General features: G+C 47.1%; 1 protein-coding gene across 1 annotated transcript in view; it reads right to left on the bottom strand.

Moving 5' to 3' along the window:
- MGAT4B (alpha-1,3-mannosyl-glycoprotein 4-beta-N-acetylglucosaminyltransferase B) overlaps positions 1-17208 on the bottom strand; it is a 530095-nt gene that overhangs the window by 393133 nt on the left and 119754 nt on the right. The window lies entirely within an intron of this gene.

The following is a 17208-nucleotide window of genomic DNA, read 5'->3' as shown; positions in this document are numbered from 1 at the left end:
TAAGAAGAAAAAAAAAAAGATTTTAAACCTTCCGGTAAATCTTTTTCTCCTAGTCCGTAGAGGATGCTGGGGACTCCGTAAGGACCATGGGGAATAGATGGGCTCCGCAGGAGACATGGGCACTAAAAAGAACTTAAGATATGGGTGTGCACTGGCTCCTCCCTCTATGCCCCTCCTCCAGACCTCAGTTAGAGAAACCGTGCCCAGAGGACGAGGAAAGGATTTTTGTTAATCTAAGGGCAAGATTCATACCAGCCCACACCATCCACACCGTACAACATGGAATATACGAACCAGTTAACAGCATGAAATAAAACCGTATCAGCCCGAGACTGATCAAAACTGTAACAAAACCCTTAAGTAAGCAAAAACTATATACAATTCTTGCAGAGGTAGTCCGCACTGGGACGGGCGCCCAGCATCCTCTACGGACTACGAGAAAAAGATTTACCGGTAGGTTTAAAATCTTATTTTCTCTTACGTCCTAGAGGATGCTGGGGACTCCGTAAGGACCATGGGGATTAAACCAAAGCTCCCAAACGGGCGGGAGAGTGCGGATGACTCTGCAGCACCGATTGAGCAAACAGGAGGTCCTCCTCAGCCAGGGTATCAAACTTGTAGAACATCGCAAAGGTGTTTGAACCCGACCAAGTAGCAGCTCGGCACAGCTGTAATGCCGAGACACCTCGGGCAGCCGCCCAAGAAGAGCCCACCTTCCTAGTGGAATGGGCCTTTACAGAATTCAGTAACGGCAATCCAGCTGTAGAATGAGCCTGCTGAATCGTGTTACAGATCCAGCGAGCAATAGTCTGCTTCGAAGCAGGAGCGCCAACCTTGTCGGCTGCATACAGGACAAACAGTGCCTCTGTTTACCTAACCCGAGCCGTTCTGGCCACATAAATTTTCAATGCCCTGACCACATCCAGGTACTCGGAATCCTCCACGTCCCGCGTAGCCACAGGCACCACAATAGGTTTATTCATATAAAAAGAAGAAACCACCTTGGGCAAAAATTGAGGACGAGTCTGCAATTCTGCTCTATCCACATGGAATATCAGATAGGGGCTCTTGTGAGATAGAGCCGCCAACCCGACACTCGCCTTGCCGATGCCAAGGCCAACAACATGACCACTTTCCAAGTGAGATATTTTAATTCCACCGTTTTAAGTGGTTCAAACCAGTGAGACTTACGGTACCGCAACACCACGTTAAGGTCCCAGGGTGCCACTGGGGGCACAAAAGGAGGCTGGATATGCAGCACTCCCTTCACAAAAGTCTGGACTTCTGGGAGAGAAGCCAATTCCTTCTGAAAGAAAATTGATAGGGCCGAAATCTGAACCTTAATGGAGCCTAATTTTAGGCCCAAATTCACTCCCGTCTGTAGGAAGTGAAGGAAACGGCCCAAATGGAATTCTTCCGGAGGAACATTCCTGGACTCACACCACGATATATACTTTCGCCATATACGGTGATAATGTTTCGCTGTCACGTCTTTCCTAGCCTTTATCAGAGTAGGAATGACCTCATCCGGAATGCCCTTTTCCGCTAGGATCCGGCGTTCAACCGCCATGCCGTCAAACGCAGCCGCGGTAAGTCTTGGAACAGATAGGGCCCCTGTTGCAACAGGTCCTCTCTGAGAGGAAGAGGCCACGGATCTTCTGTGAGCATCTCCTGCAGATCTGGATACCAGGCACTTCGCGGCCAATCTGGAACGATGAGAATAGTCTGTACTTATGATTCTCAATATCTTTGAGATGAGCGGAAGAGGAGGAAACACATAGACCGACTGAAACACCCATGGTCTCACCAGAGCGTCCACCGCCACTGCCTGAGGGTCCCTCGACCTGGCGCAATACTTCGGTAGTTTCTTGTTGAGGCGTGATGCCATCATGTCTATCTGAGGCAGTCCCCACCGACTTGCAATCCCTGCGAAGACTTCCTGATGAAGTCCTCACTCTCCTGGATGTAGATCGTGTCTGCTGAGGAAGTCTGCTTCCCAGTTATCCACTCCCGGAATGAAGACTGCTGTCATGGCGCTTACATGATTTTCCGCCCAGCGAAGAATCCTGGTGGCTTCTGCCATTGCCACTCTGCTCTTTGTTCCGCCTTGGCGGTTTACATGCGCCACTGCGGTGATGTTGTCTGACTGGATCAGAACTGGTAGGTCGCGAAGCAAATCTTCCGCTTGTCGAAGGGCATTATATATGTCCCTCAACTAGAGTATGTTGATGTGAAGACAAGCCTCCTGGCTTGACCACAGACCATGGAAGTTTCTTCCCTTTGTGACTGCTCCCCAACCTCGGAGGCTCGCGTCCGTGGTTACCAGAACCCAGTCCTGAATGCCGAACCTGTGACCCTCCAGAAGGTGAGCACTCTGCAGCCACCACAGGAGAGATACCCTGGCCCTGGGGGACAGGGTGATCATCTGATGAATCTGTAGATGAGACCCGGACCACTTGTCCAGAAGGTCCCATTGAAAAGTTCTTGCATGGAACCTGCCGAATGGGATGGCCTCGTAAGTCGCCACCATCTTTCCCAGAACTCGAGTGCAATGATGCACCGACACCCTCTTTGGCTTAAATAGGTCCTTGACCAAAGACATGAGCTCTTGGGCCTTTTCCGTCGGAAGATAAACCCTTTTCTGGTCCGTATCCAGAATCATGCCTAAGAAAGGCAACCAAGTCGTTGGTACCAACTGTGACTTCGGGAAATTGAGAATCCAGCCGTGCTGTTGCAACACCAGCAGGGAAAGTGATACGCTGTTCAGTAACTGTTCTCTCGATCTCGCTTTTATCAGGAGATCGCCCAAGTACGGGATAATTGTGACACCCTGCTTGCGCAGGAGCACCATCATTTCCGCCATTACCATGGTGAAAATCCTCGGGGCCGTGGAAAGCCCAAACGGCAACGTCTGAAATTGGTAATGACAATCCTGTACAGCAAACCTCAGGAACGCCTGATGAGGCGGATATATGGGGACATGAAGGTATGCATCCTTTATGTCCAGGGACATCATATAATCCCCCCCTTCCAGGCTGGCGATGACCGCTCTATGCGACTCCATCTTGAACTTGAACCTTTTTAAGTATAGATTTAAGGATTTTAAATTCAAAATGGGCCTGACCGAACCGTCCGGTTTCGGGACTACAAACAGGGTTGAGTAATGCCCCATCCCCTGCTGCAGCAGGGGGACTTTGACCACCACCTGTTGAAGATACAATTTTTGAATCGCATTTAACACTATCTCCCTCTCTCGGGGAGAAGCCGGTAGGGCCGATTCGAAAAACCGGCGGGGAGGTACCTCTTCGAATTCCAGCTTGTAACCCTGGGAAACAATTTCTATTGCCCAGGGATCCACCTGTGAGTGAACCCAAACGTGGCTGAAAAGTCGAAGACGTGCCCCCACTGGGGCGGACTCCCCCAGCGGAGCCCCAGCGTCATGCGGTGGATTTTGTAGAGGCCGGGGAGGACTTCTGCTCCTGGGAACTAGCTGTGGTTGGCAGCTTTTTCCCCTTACCCTTACCTCTGGCAAGAAAGGAAGATCCTCGCACTCTCTTGGGTTTATGCGACCGAAAGGACTGCATCTGATAATGTGGCGCTTTCTTAGGCTGTGAGGAAACATAAGGCAAAAAAGTTGATTTACCTGCCGTAGCCGTGGAAACAAGGTCCGTGAGACTTTCCCCAAACAATTTCTCACCCTTGTAAGGTAAAACCTCCATATGCCTCTTCGAGTCGGCATCGCCCGTCCATTGTCGAGTCCATAGGGCTCGTCTAGCCGAAATGGCCATAGCGTTGGCTCTGGAACCCAGTAGGCCAATGTCTCTCTGAGCATCCCTCATATATAGGACAGCATCTTTAATATGACCCAGGGTCAATAACATGTTTTCCTTATCCAGCGTATCTTTATCAGCAGATAAGGTATCTTCTGTCCACGCAGCTATCGCGCTACAAACCCAAGCCGACGCTATCGCCGGTTTGAGTAAGGTACCAGTATGTGTGTAAATAGACTTCAAGGTAGTCTCCTGCCTGCGATCAGCAGGATCCTTGAGGGTTCATCCGTGATATGCAATACCTCTTTTATAGCAATAATCATATAATGAATACTTTTAGACAATTTTGGCTGCAACTTTGCATCATCGTAGTCGACACTGGAGTCAGAATCCGTGTCGGTATCAGTGTCTACTATTTGGGATAGTGGGCGCTTTTGAGACCCAGAAGGTCCCTGCGACATAGTGAAAGGCAGGGTTTGACTCCCTGTACACTCCCTGGACTCAGCTTTGTCCAACCTTTTGTGCAATAAATTCACATTTGCATTTAAAACATTCCACATATCCAACCAGTCAGGTGTCGGCGTTGCCGACGGAGACACCACACTCATTTGCTCCACCTCCTCCCTAGAACAGCCTTCCGCTTCAGACATGCCAACACACGCGTACCGACACACCACACACTCAGGGAATTCTCTTATCTGGAGACAGTTCCCCCACAAGGCCCTTTGGAGAGACAGAGAGAGAGTATGCCAGCATACACCCAGCGCCAATGACCCAGGGAAAAAAAATACCCAGATAGCGCTTTTAATACATATATATATTAACTTAGGGACACTGGCCCCCAAAGGGCTCAACATTGACAACGAAATTAGGTCTGTCATATGCAAATGAAGACATATCCCATTTCAAGTCAATTCAACAGCAGCTACATTCACTATTCTATGATATCTTACATCAAAGTAGTGACAGGCATTGGATAATGCTGTAGAGGGTTAATCATTATTCTCATGCATTTGAACATAGCCTCAAAATATCCCAAGGTTCATTATTTTGAGTATTAACACCATTCTGCAAGATTGATTCATATAACTGCTATATTGTAACTTTATATATATCCTTTTCACTACGGATATATTTTTCCATTATTTTCCTTTTTTTTTAATACTGGGCACACTCTAAAGCACTGTGATGATGTCACATCCTCCCATAAACTTCGATTGACAAGCTGTGAGCCAATCACAAAGCCAGATAATACTGGGCACACTCTAAAGCACTGTGATGATGTCACATCCTCCCATAAACTTCGATTGACAAGCTGTGAGCCAATCACAAAGCCAGATAATACTGGGCACACTCTAAAGCACTGTGATGATGTCACATCCTCCCATAAACTTCGATTGACAAGCTGTGAGCCAATCACAAAGCCAGATCAGAGGACCAATGGGAATTGATCCTACCCTATCAGGACACCTTAAATTCCTGCAACCTAAACACACAAATGACTCCCAGAGGAAGACCCTAACAGGTCGAAACGCGTTGGAGCTACCCATCTATACTACATTGGACTGAGGACGAATATTCACTACAAAGAAGGACAGTACTGCTAATCCTTTCCGCAAACCATCCGGTCACGTGATCCGGAGTTCCGGAAGCAACCGGTTGCCAGGCGACGGAAGAAGCCGGAGACAGCGGAGAGTGGAAGGCGGAGGGGAAGGGAGAAGGTAAGTCCCTGTAGGAGGAGGAGAGGCGCGGCCAGCCGCTCGGAGAGCTCCGGCCGTGTCCACTTCGCCTCTGTGACAGGCGCACACCCCAGGTCAGCGGCCCCACAGAGCGGGCCTGATTCGGGCGCTTTACTGTGGGACGTGCTGCAGGAGGAATAGCGCCAGTCCAGGGTCCTTATTCTCCACTCTAACCAAAGCATACACTACCGCTGTCAACTGTTCATCACTTCACAAGAGAATCCTTCACTTCAGATTAGCGGGACGCCGCAGTCTGTATAGACTTGTAAACCGCTTGGACTTTAGTACATATTATCATTATTTTTTTGTGGCATTTTTTTTTTTATTTTTTTATTTTTATTTTTTTCGACTTTACAAAGATTACAGCATTTGTTCTTTCAATTGAACCTTGCACTTCAGAATTTAAGCTCAAACCAGGAGCGTGCCCCAATCACTGATTGACTTTTAAACCGAATTTATACCTGTTGGGAAAGAAAGTATCTCAGCATCTTAGAATAAACAACCCTAAGTATATTACCTGCTTTTTCATTATTGATTTTAGTTTCACTTTATAACCGTATCATTCACCACTACAAATAGGGTTTGAGCGCTGGTTCCCTGTGGATTTATCCACATCTGTTTACATATATATATATATAACACTGCGCCAAATGATGTGCCCCCCCCTTCTTTCAAACCCTCTGTCACCGTGTTCAGCAGGGGAGAGTCCGGGGAGCCAGCTTCTCAGCGGTGTGCTGTGGAGAAAATGGCGCTGGTGAGTGCTGAGGATCAAGCTCCGCCCCCTCAGTGGCGGGCTTCGGCCCCGCTTGATTTCTTTTAAAAACTGGCGGGGGATCTCATATATAGTGTAGAGCCCATATATGTCCTGATTTTGCCAGACCAGAGGTTTAATTGCTGCCCAGAGCGCCCCCCCTGCACCCTGCCCCCTTACAGTGCCTTTCGTGTGTGTGTTGTGCGGGAGCAATGGCGCGCAGCGTTACCGCTGCGCGTTACCTCAGTGAAGATCCGAAGTCTTCTGCCGCCTCTGAAGTCTTCTTTCTTCTCATACTCACCCGGCTTCTATCTTCCGGCTCTGTGAGGAGGACGGCGGCGCGGTTCCGGGACGAACAGCTAGGAGAGACCTGCGTTCCGACTCCCTCTGGAGCTAATGGTGTCCAGTAGCCTAAGAAGCAGAGCCTAGCAGTTAAGTAGGTCTGCTTCTCTCTCCTCAGTCCCTCGATGCAGGAAGCCTGTTGCCAGCAGGCTCCCTGAAAATAAAAAACCTAACAAAATTTCTTTCTTTCAGGAAACTCAGGAGTGCTCCCTGTAATGCACCCAGTCTCCTCTGGGCACAGTATCAAACTGAGGTCTGGAGGAGGGGCATAGAGGGAGGAGCCAGTGCACACCCATATCTAAAGTTCTTTTTAGTGCCCATGTCTCCTGCGGAGCCAGTCTATTCCCCATGGTCCTTACGGAGTCCCCAGCATCCTCTAGGACGTAAGAGAAATTAAAAATGGAGATTTAAAGGGTTTGGATCAGTTTTTCACGGAAACTGCTCCAGAAGCCCTTTAATATGCTCAGATGAAACGAAATAATGTCAAAAGGGTGTGCAAACACTCCTTTTCCCATTATTTTAGTAAACAAAATGTAACTAAATATGCCTCTAAATGCTATATTACATGTGTAGGTTGTACAGATTCTAATTTCATGTGCAGGTCATTATTGCTGCATTGACATACTGTCTTTTTTGCCCATTGCACAATGTCTATGCTTGCAGTCTTATACAGATTGGCACCTGTGATGGATTCCCTCCCTATGGGGTAAGATGCTGGTCTATCGTAGTCTATGGAGGCCATAAGCACTGTAAAATACCATGCAAGATTACTATGATGAGTTTCTGCGAATGCACATCTGATATTAAATTGCAAACACCTGCACACCAGCTGAACCTGCTCCGAGAAGTGGTTTCCTTCCTTCCTGACGCTCCGCTCTCACAGCAGGAGCAGGGAGAAGCTACACACAATGAAATTAGAGCACAGAATACCAATAACAGATGTGCAGATGGGAGGCTGCTCCTATAGGTGAGGATGCTCTTATATTTAAAGGACTGCTGCTGCATCCAGCAACAACATGGGACTATTACATGTGTCCTACCCCTGTGCTGGCCAGGCATGTGTAACCTGCAGAGGAGGTAGATTTCATGCAGCGGAGATAATTATCTGGATCCCTCTTTATCCCATTATAGGGTTTCATCCGTGTCCTGGCATACTATAAGAGGATTGCCTCTCCGGCTTTATTTGCTTTCTGTTTCAATACCAAGCGGAATTATCTCTGCGCTGTGGAAGGGGGCGGAGGGCAGCCGAGAGGAGATTACAAGCCTTTCACTGCTACAATTCTTTTTTTAGTTGATCACCCAACATATGGCACAGCAGTCCGTAATAACCAGCATACACCGTCACATAATCATCATAATCATAGTAATACAGACTAAACATATCTATAAAGACGTCTGCACACAAACTGTATACAATCTAGAACCAGGGAGTAATGAATTCACAAGACCTGCCACCTAAACTGGGATGGGCTTGAAATAAACATTTAGGGAGCAATTCAATTGTTTCAATAGCTGCGATGATGAATGGACACATGACAGAGCAATTCAATTGCTCTGGGAGCCCATTATTTATCATGCTTGCCACGCCCAAAAGAGGTGGCTAAACCATCCAGAACCCCTCTTAGAGCGCCCAAATCAGGGAGTCCTCGCACATTTCTGCTGACCACCTCCGGAGGCCGAGAGTAGAAAAGGGTTCATTTAAATACTTTAAAAAAAATAAAAAACCACAGCACCAGGCACAGCTGCAAAGGGACAGCCGCATATTGAGAAGGCAATAACAAAGAAAAATATTCCTCAATTTCTGTGCACAGTCCAAGCAACAAACAAAAAGTAATGGGCCAAATCTACTGTGGAAATGATGGTCCCGATTCAGAGTTGTACGTAAACCTGATTGTTACCGACCGGTGCGGTGCATGTGCAGTATCGGTACTGTGCATGTGCCAATCACTGTCGGTGATCTCGCTCGCAGTGCCCCAAAGCCGCAGCGGCCATTTGGGGGGTGGAGCGAAGGTGACAATGGGAATCACTTTCAAAATGTGGGTGTGCCGCCCCCATATCGTAGGCATGCCACCAAAGCAAGTGTCTGCATCTTCCTATGAAATTTCCTGTTCTCAGCAGAGGAGTTCTATCACCCAAGCTTAAAATCTCTCGGTAGGGCGATGACCGCGAGCATCACGACTGCGCAGCACCCAGATCTGCGATGTCGGCAGAAGGCGTCTATTATACCAACATACCAACTTATACCTCCAGAACCATCTCTTACATTCTCTACATTTGAGGTCCATGCAATACGCCTCTACCAACCTACTAATCTTCGAGTTGCTGTCATTTACCGTCCACCTTGCATTTCCTCCAAATTCCTTGACAACTTTGCTTCCTGGCTACCTCACTTCCTCTCTTCTGACATTCCCTCCATTATTTTAGGTGATTTCAACATCCCTATCGATAACCCCACAAAATCACCTGCCTCTAAACTCCTTAACCTCACCTCTTCACTTGGTCTCTCTCCCAGTGGACCACCTCACCCTCCCATGTGAACGGGAGCTCACTGGATCTGGTTTTCACTCACCGCAGTGATATTTCTGATTTCTCCAATTCCCCTTTTCCCCTGACCACCACTTGCTCTCTTTCAACTTATCTAACTCTGCTTCTCCATCTCTCCCTCCTAAGGCTACCATCACTAAGCGTAACATTGAGGCTATTGACACCTCATCCCTATCCTCCCTGTTTGACTCACTTCTCTCTCCTCTTCTCTCTCTCACATGCCCTGAACAAGGCACATCCCTATACAATGCATCTCTTCCTTCTGCTCTTGACTCTGTTGCTCCACCAACCACTGTTCACCCTCGCAGATCAACACCTCAACCCTGGCACACCAAATGCACCAGATATCTACAAAAATGCTCACGTACTGCCGAGCGACAGTGGAGGAAACCACGATCTAAAGCAGACTTCCTCCATTTCAAATTCATGCTCTCATCCTTCAGTGCTGCCCTTTCCCTCGCTAAACAATCATACTTCAAAATCCTCATCTCTACCCAGTCTTCCAACCCCCGGAGCCTCTTTGCCACTGTTAACTCCCTCCTCTCCCTTCCTCATTGTCTGCTCTTGACTTTGCCACTTATTTCACATCCAAGATTGACTCCATACATCAGGACATCACATCCCACCAGACCAGCAACCAGCCACCACCCATCCCTTGCCACCCCTCCCCTTCCCTCTTACCAACTCTGACAGCTTTCTCCCATGTATCTGGTGAGGAAGGCATGGCCCTCATCCGTTCCTCTCCCCCCCTCCCCCCACACAACCTCCCCACTCGACCCTATCCCCTCCCACCTCCTCCTTCTGCCTGTTCCCATCTTGACCACCTTCTCAATCTCTCCCTCTCATCAGGCACTGTCCCCTCTGCCTTCAAGCATGCTCTTGTCTCCGCTATTCTTAAAAAACCTACCCTTGAACCTAACACTCTCCAACTATCGACCCATCTCTCTCCTCCCCTTTACCTCCAAACTTCTTGAGCGTATTGTCTATAATCGCCTCACTGCCTTTCTTTCCTCTCACTCACTGCTTGACCCATTCCAGTCTGGTTTCCGTTCTCTCCACTCCACTGAAACTTCCCTCACAAAAGTCTGCAATGACCTCCATGCAGCCAAATCTAAGGGCCACTACTCTCTGCTTATTCTTCTTGACCTCTCTGCTGCTTTTGACACTGTGGACCACCCTCTCCTTCTGCAAATCCTTCACTCTCTTGGTCTGCGCGATACTGCCCTCTCCTGGCTGTCCTCCTACCTCTCTGATTGTTCCTTCTCTGTCTCCTCTCATGATGCTACCTCCCCCCCACTTCCACTAACTGTTGGTGTCCCCCAAGGCTCTGTTCTTGGTCCTCTCCTTTTCTCTCTTTATACGTCCTCTTTAGGTGAACTCATTAGTTCTTTTAACTTCCAATACCACCTCTATGCTGATGACACTCAAATCTACCTCTCCTCCCCTGATCTCTCCACAGCTCTCCTCACTCGCACCTCAAACTGTCTTTCTGCTATCTCATCCTGGATGTCCCAGCTCTCTTAAACTCAACATGTTTAAGACTGAGCTTATCATCTTCCCACCCTCCCGCACTGCCTCACCTCCAACAATCTAATTATCCATTGATGGCACGACTACTTCCCCTAGCCCCCAAGTACGCTGTCTTGGCGTAATCCTTGACTCCTCCCTCTCCTTCAAACCACACATTCAGCACCTCTCACAAACCTGTCATTTTCATCTCAAAAACATTTCCAGAATCAGACCTTTTCTCACCGAGGATGCCACTAAGATCATTATTCACTCACTGATTATTTCCTGACTGGACTACTGTAATCTCCTCCTAACTGGCCTCCCTGACAATTACCACTCTCCACTCCAATCTATCCTCAATGCTGCTGCCCGGCTCATCTTCCTCACCAAACGCACTACGTCTACCTCCCCTCTCCTACAGGCCCTTCACTGGCTTCCCTTCCCTTTCAGAATCCAATTCAAACTTCTCCCACTCACTTACAAAGCACTCACCCACTCTTCTTCCATCTACATCTCTGACCTTATCTCCCTTTACTCTCCCACCCGTCCTCTTCGCTCTGCTAATGCACGTCAACTCTCCTGTCTTCTGATTACTTCCTCCCACTCCTATCTCCAAGATTTTTCACGTGCTGCTCCCTTTCTCTGGAATTCTTTACCTCTCCCCTCAGACTCTCCTCCTCTCTACAAAACTTCAAACGGGCTCTTAAGACCCATTTCTTCACCAAACCCAGCCAAATCTCATCCTAACCCTCCGTTCCACGCTCTCTATGTACCCCATCTGTGTCACCCCTGTCTGTCTACCCCTCCCCTTAGATTGTAAACTCTCACGAGTAGGGCCCTATTCCCTCATGTGCTTATACTTTTCTTACTTTAATAATCCTCAACTGCCCAGATCCTGCAGTTTTTTGGCCACCTGGAACGTATCTCTATGTTGTTTACTGGTGTAGATATGCTTAGTTACCCAGTACTTGTCCTATATTGTCTTCAACTGTAAGTCACTGTTTTCCTGTTTTGACTATGTGTGTATGTACTCTGTAATTGGGCGCTGCGGAACCCTTGTGGCGCCATATAAATAAAGGATAATAATAATAATAATAATTTTATTCAGAAGCCTCCAGCAGCAATAGCATATGTTCACATCGCTGCTGAATCCAACGATGCAATGCAAATAGAGCCCAACTCTGAATTAGGCCCGACGTCCCAAAAAGCATATCTGTCACCTACACACATCAGCACTTTACACAGATATCTGAATATACAGCATAAATAAACATATGTTTACTTTTATGGTGTGTACCTACGCAAAACAACAACAATAATAATAATAATAAATAAATAAATAAATCATAATATAATTCAAATAATGAATCATCAGAAAAATTTATAAAAGGCGTAAACAGCCAATGTAGTAGCGTGTAGTAATGTGTGCCCCTGGGAAACACCATCTGACATCATCAAGCTTCTAGTTTTCAGCGCATTGGGTCTGACTGATCACATGACCTCAGTGTCACAGGAATGTCTGCCGCTACGACAGTCCTAATTTAAATGATTGGGGAGAGTTTACTGTATGAGAGAGAGGGAGGGGCACAAGTTGAGATGGTATGTGGGTAAATGAAGCTACACTGCAATTAGGAATGGACTCCGGCTGTACAATTTATTTTCACTAGTTGTTCAAAACTCCATGACACAGACTCTGGCGCGCTTTGCTTGCTGGAAAAAAACAAACCCTATTTGTTAAACCATATGGAGCATTATTTTATCAGATATAGAACAAAATAAAGTAGACAGACCATTCAGTATGAACATAACACGATAGGGGGGGAAAAAAACCACACTGCAAAATCACGTTTAGTCTCCGATGCCAGACGCAGAAAACAGACCCTTGTGAAATCAAAGAAACGTCAAGGCGTGCCAAAGAACAGAATCATTAAGAAATATTTATTGTGTGATCTTATGCTTGTTACTACCTTTAGAGTATGGATTCTGCATTGATCAGATGAAGGAACAGAGTTCTTATAATTGTGGAAAAGGCCAGACAGGATGTCAACCAAAAGGTCGACTGACCACACAGGGGTCAAGATGTCCATGTCCAAAAGGGTAATCTTACAGTTACAGTCTCGCTTCCTCCTTCAATTAAAATAAGTTTATAAATAGGATTTGCACTCCCGGTGACAGTACGTTCCAGAGGATATTTTAATTGGCACAGTGTTCAACCAAACAGAAAAACACTTCTGTAAGAATCCTTCTGCAGAAACATAGAAGTATACACTGTGTACTCTCAACTAATCAACATGATCTACAACTCACCCCACTTCAAGTCAAAAAACAAATAAATCAGGCTAACTGGAACTTCGCTGCTCTTTTATTTTATAAGCAAAACAGGTATTTAGAGTTTGACAACAAATCATTACTTGGAATGATTAATAAGCGAATGGACCCGGTAGTCCTAAAGGAAATGCTTTCACCTTGAGAAAAAAGTGGTCTGGTTCTCCTAGCTAATAACAGTCTATGCTGGAATCCCAAGTCACTGCAAGGCGTTATTACAGATGGGAGGCAGCAATTGGATCAGGCCGCTGAGCAGGCTGGAAATAACAATTCCAAGAGGAATACAAGTTGGATATATGGTAGAATGATATTTAAAGTGTTGACTACAATCTGAAGACCATTCGCAGAGCGTAATCGCCCTTCAAGCTGCAGGGCAACATGAGTGTTAAACTGCAGCAGATCTAGAACCAAATAAAACCAATAGTTTTGTTATAATTGGGTGGCCCAACTGGTGGCCCGGTGCCCACATGAACAACTCCCCTCTTTGGTCCTTTTGATGGCAGTGCATACACACGGTGAGCCTAACACTGCAGTAGTCACGTCTGCGAATATAATGGTAGTATCAGCCCTGACCCTGGTGTACAGACATGTGCCTGATTGTGCAAAGATTGAGACGTTCACTTTGAGCATCTTAGGATGCAACCATCGGTCGCACCATCACATCTTGCACCAGCCCTATGGTAGGTGCAGATTTTCCATCTCAGTGTGGCCTCCAAATGTGAGCAGTTAAACATCTGACATCATCACTGACCCATTGTCACGTCACTAGAATGTGTATGTATGTGGCTGTGATGGGGGGTGCAAGTCAACTATCTCCTCCATCATGGCATTAAGAAACATTGTGGATACCCCTGTGTGAAAGGGGGGTGGGGGTGGGGGGGATCACCAGACAGCAATCCCACCACTTTAGTAGTTACTAGTAGTAGTTAGTCTGGTGATCAGGCAATTTTATCATGTACCTTGGAAACTATACATTTTCCATAGATGGAGACGGCAATAAACATGCCCTATCTATACCATACTGGTACACACACATACGGAGTCCCCTATTTGCCCTCATACTGACTGCATGTGATTACCAGACAACGACACAACAGTGCCCAAAAAAATGACATTGTCCAAAAATGTGGGGGTGGGAGGGGGGGGGGGGGGGGGTATGGGAGCAGGGTGTTGTGGATAAAATGCGCAAATCTCCCCATTTTGTGGCAAACAAATATTGGTGTCCACTGATCTAATGTTGTAGAGCTTTTCATTTTTAAAACAATACGCCTCTCTGGGTTGCTGTATTTCTCTTACAATTTTGCAGGGAGATGTACTGTATCAAACCTTAGGGAGATATGGTGTAATGTATTAACATACATCGTCGCTAATTGCATATGCCATTAGCATTGCAATGCGATGTCAGAGGCCTCCTGCGATACCTGTGAAAGGGTTGGCAGGGGGTCTCTGTCTGGTCCGTCACCTCCTAGTCTTGGGGGGGTGCGTGTGCAGGGAATCCCTGGGCTCCTCCTCCCTGCAGCCGGAAGGACAAATGGCTGTGTTGCGGGGGAGGAGGAGTTTGATAGAAAGCAGGTGAGGGGAGTCGGCGTTGAGCTGTGGGATGCGGTAAGAAGCCCATAGGCTTCTATAGAGTATCGCCATAAAAAGATGGCGATACCCTGCGCATCATTGTGTGTGCTGCCGGAGGTTGGTACATTTGAAAATGCAGTAAAACGCCCAAAAACGGGGGTTTTACTGCATTTTTCCTCCCATAAAGTGGAGAAATTGCCCATAACATGTAATTTATCTAGCACATATAATTTAAGGCAAAAACTAAAACACAAAAGAAAAAAACAAACATGATCAGTTTTTACAGATGCGTCCTCCTTCATCCAGCCCCAATTGCCTGGCGCAAGTGAGCCGCCAGATCCCATGCAACTCGGCTAGCTCCGGGCATCTTTTATTGACAAAAATGCATCTTAGTTGCAACAAAACGCAACTAAGATGCATCAGGAGACTGTGCCGAGTAATCCGATATGAGACAGTTGTATTGTGTGTGACGGAGTCTGTATAGGAAGCACAACGGAATTTGGCATGGAAAAAAGCCACAGCCGCTGTATTGTAGAACTCTGTATGCAGATTCAGAGACAGATCTCTGACAGAGACTGATCGTGCCGGTATCTCCCTTCATGCTTCGCCTCTTTACCAAGGCGAAGCAGGAAGCACTAGCGCAGAGGTGTAAGAACATCTCGGCTGCTGGAGAGGGGGAGCGAAAACTCTCCCCCCCCCCCTTCCCCCCTCTCAGGTGATCCCCACCTGCGCACACAGAACTTTCAGCCCAGTGCTGATGCACTGGTCGGCACTCCCACATGCGACACCAACACCCCAAAGCGCGCCACCCCCTCCCCTTACTAACGAGAAATCTCACATGTAGCTACAATAACCTCAGATTAATGTGTTGTACAACAGGAGTAGGCCAGGTGTGGTACGCCAGCTGCTGCAGAACTACAAATCCCAGCATGCTCTGATAGCAAAACTGTGGCAGTGCTTGCTGGGTTGTATAGTGCCCCAGCCCACCCCTGATCTACCAGATGTGACAGGGCATGTTGGGATGTGTAGTTCTAGAGCAGCTTGAGTGACGCACGTTGTTTACCATTGGCTTTAAACTACTTATTGTTTAATTTAGGGGGCTCCACAGGTGATGTGATATTGTGGCATGTTTATTGCTCTGGGGAAGCTTTAAAATACCAGGCAGAATATTCCATTTATTTGGGTGCTTAATATTAAGAACGGGAACAGCGTTTATTGGCCCTCTCTAGGACCTTACAGCACGCAGAGGTTAGGTGCTGAATTATTAAGCACCTTATCTAATACCACAGCTTACAGATGAAAGATGCACATAAACACTGAGGGGGGATAGGCCGCTTTGTGATGGATTAAGAACCCAGGTTTTTAATGCTTTGCTGAAATCATATCTCCAGCAGGTAGTTATTACCTCTATAAATCTAATGTGCTGCTGTTAAGCAAATTTATTGTACTATGCTGCTGTGATAACAGATTTTGTCATAATACTCCAGCCTTTTAAATCCTCCGCTTTCCTTTTATCTCCAAAAGCAAGACTGATATAGCACAGTAAACAAGTCATGGAATATTTCGCTAATGCCTATTATTGCCTGGTGCTTCCAATCCACTCCCACGTCCTCTACTAACCAAAGTACTGACACTTTCCCACAGAGAGGGAGACATCCCAAGAAAACAAACTACCTCCACTGTATCAACATCATGCCATTTATACTCATGTTGCAAACTACACTGATAATTGGAGGTCATTATATTATGTAAAGCACTGCATAATAATATGGTGACGCTATACAAAATAAAATCAAATGCTTTGGGGGAATTCAGTTAAACCACTAATACCCCTTTCACACCGCGCAAATAACCCGATATCGACTCGGCATATTGCCGGGTCGACACGGGTCAGTGTGCGGTGTGAAAGCGACAAGTCTGAATTCCCGGGTCACCTGACCCGGTAATTCAACCCGGGTTATAAGAAGTGTTATTCCTGGGTTGAATACCGGGTCAGTGGCTGCATAATCGGATTCCCAGGTCGATGCGACCCGGGACCCGTTTACTAGATAGGGAGAGGCGACGCGGAGATGAGCTCATCTCCCAGCGCCGCCGTCGGCTCCGCCCCCCTGCCGCTATGGCAATTGAGTCTGGAAGCCAGCGAAAGGGGTAGGAGAGTCTCCAATGCCGGATCCCACCCGGGAAGGACCCGTTTCCAGTTCCCGGGTGGCATCCGGCATTGGAGATGTGAAAGAAGTATTTTACACCAAAAAAAAAAAAAACAGGTTCGACCCAGGTTTCCTAACACCGTTCCAACCCGGGTCAGACCATGGTCAGATCCTGTTTCCACTGCACATAGGACCCACATTATTCCCGGGTCAGCCCTGCATGTCACTCATACCACTTTTATACCAGAAACCCAGGTTCGACCCACGTTTCCAGACACAGTTCCAACCTCGGGTCAATTAGATCCTGTTTACACTGCACACTGGATCCAGGTTATTCCCGTATCAGCCCCATTTACACTGAACCCAGGTTTGCCCCACATGTTACAGACCCTCCCTTGAGGCGGACCTCTGCATACACAGCTAATCAGCAGCTTTTAAGGATAACTTAAATGAGTCTCTGGTAGGGGCGGACATTCCTGTGACACTGGGTTATTTTTCAAGGACCCTTTTAC

Source organism: Pseudophryne corroboree, chromosome 6, assembly GCF_028390025.1.
Source record: "Pseudophryne corroboree isolate aPseCor3 chromosome 6, aPseCor3.hap2, whole genome shotgun sequence".
Classification (NCBI taxonomy): domain Eukaryota; kingdom Metazoa; phylum Chordata; class Amphibia; order Anura; family Myobatrachidae; genus Pseudophryne; species Pseudophryne corroboree.
This window is presented reverse-complemented; position numbering and strand designations above follow the sequence as displayed.